This window comes from Orycteropus afer, unplaced genomic scaffold (genome assembly GCF_000298275.1).
Source record: "Orycteropus afer afer isolate SDZICR_OR568_19922 unplaced genomic scaffold, OryAfe1.0 scaffold00772, whole genome shotgun sequence".
In the NCBI taxonomy this organism is placed as follows: Eukaryota; Metazoa; Chordata; class Mammalia; order Tubulidentata; family Orycteropodidae; genus Orycteropus; species Orycteropus afer.
Window position 1 is genome coordinate 316,926 of NW_006922359.1, and position 1,901 is coordinate 318,826.

Genomic DNA, 1,901 nt, shown 5'->3' on the forward strand with positions numbered 1-1,901 from the left:
TGTTATATTAATTTTATCTCAATTTTTTAATTACCAACAAAAGCTCTTTGGAGCAGTTCCATTTCATAACACGTGGTGTTGCCATGAGTCAGAGGCAACAGTTTTGTTTGTTTGTCCCCCTCAAGAGATGAAGTTTATTTGCCCTCCCCTTGAACCTGGGCTGGCCTGTGACTGTTTAACCAGTAGGATCTGGTGGACATGGTGCCACATCAGTTATGGCCTTTAAGAAGGCTGGCAGATTCTACTTCATTCCCCTTGGAATATTTGCTCTTTAGACACTGCCCCTCACAACCCAGCCACCATGCTAGAAGGAAGCCCAAGCTATATGGAGAAGCTTCATGGAGTGCTCTGATCAACAACCCCTGCTGATCTCCCAGCTAGTACCACCTGCCAGCCTGGCTGAGGGAGCTGTTCCAAATGTTCCAGCCCAGCTGAGTCTCCAGTGACTGCGGCCTAGATGACATCACGTGGTACAGAAGAGCCATCCTGCTGAGTCCAATCTACTTTTCTTGGTACAGAATCATCAACGATAATAAAATGGAGAAAGATAATAAAATAAAATAAAAATTTGAGGGGGGGGCGTAAATATATGCACAACACTCTCACCACTTCTATACAACATTTTATTAGAAGCCCTAGACAAGAAAAGAAAAAAAAAAAAAAGAGGTATCCAGATTGGAAAAGAAGTAAAATGATCTCTATTTGTGGATGATATGATCTTTTATATAGAAAATCCCAAAGAGTCCACAAGAAAACTTCTAGAGCTGATAAAGGAATTTCTCAAAGTTGCAGGGTACATGTCAACAAACAAAAATCAATTGAGTTTCCATATACCAGCAATGAGAAACCGAAAGGGAAACAATTCCATTCACAGTAGCATCTGAGAAAATAAAATATCTAGGAATAAATCTAACTAGGGACATGAAGGACTTATGCAATGAAAACTATAAAACTCTGCTGAAAGAGATTAAAGAAATGAAAAGATGTTCCATGTTCATGGACTGGAAGACTTATATTGTTGAGATGTTGGTACTACTGAAAGCAATCTATAGATTCAACACAATCTTGACCAAAATTTCAACAGCCTTCTTTACAGAAATAGAAAAGCCAGTCTTCAATCTTATATGAATGGCAAGAGGTCCTGAATAGCTAAAACGATGTTGAAAGAGAAAAACAAAGTAGGAGGATGTATACTTCCTGATTTTAAAACATACTATATAGCTACAGTAATCAAAACAGCCTGATATTGTGATAACAATAGACACACAGACCACTGGAATAGATTTGAGAGTCCAGAAATAAATCTACACATTTATGGTCAACTGATGTTTTAACATGGGTACTAAGTTCATCAATGGGAAATAACAGTCTCTTCAATAAATGATTTCCACATGCAGAAAAAATGAAACAGGATCCATGCCTCACACCATACACAAAAACAAATCCAAATGAATTAAGGACCTAAAAGTCAAACTAAAACCATAAAATTCTTAGAAGATAAGCAAGGACAATGTTGTCATGCCTAGCTTTCAAATGGATTATCTATTATAATAACAAAAGCAAAAGACAAAGTAAGCATGACCTCATAATTTAAAAAAAAAATTGTTCATGAAAACACTGTACCAAAGAAAGTGAAAAGACAAGCTACTGAGTTGGACAATATCTTCAGAAACCATATATCCAATAAGAATCTAGTAATGAAAATATGTATAAAATGTTTACAACTTAACAACAAATTGACAAATAATCCAATCATAAAATGAGCAGAGAACCTATACAACTATGAGACCAGAAGAACTAGATGGTGCCTGGCTACCACTGTCATCCACTTGGAAGCAATGTAGGAGATCCTGCATAGAGAGGGAGAATAATGTGGAACAAAACTCAAAATCATTTGGAGG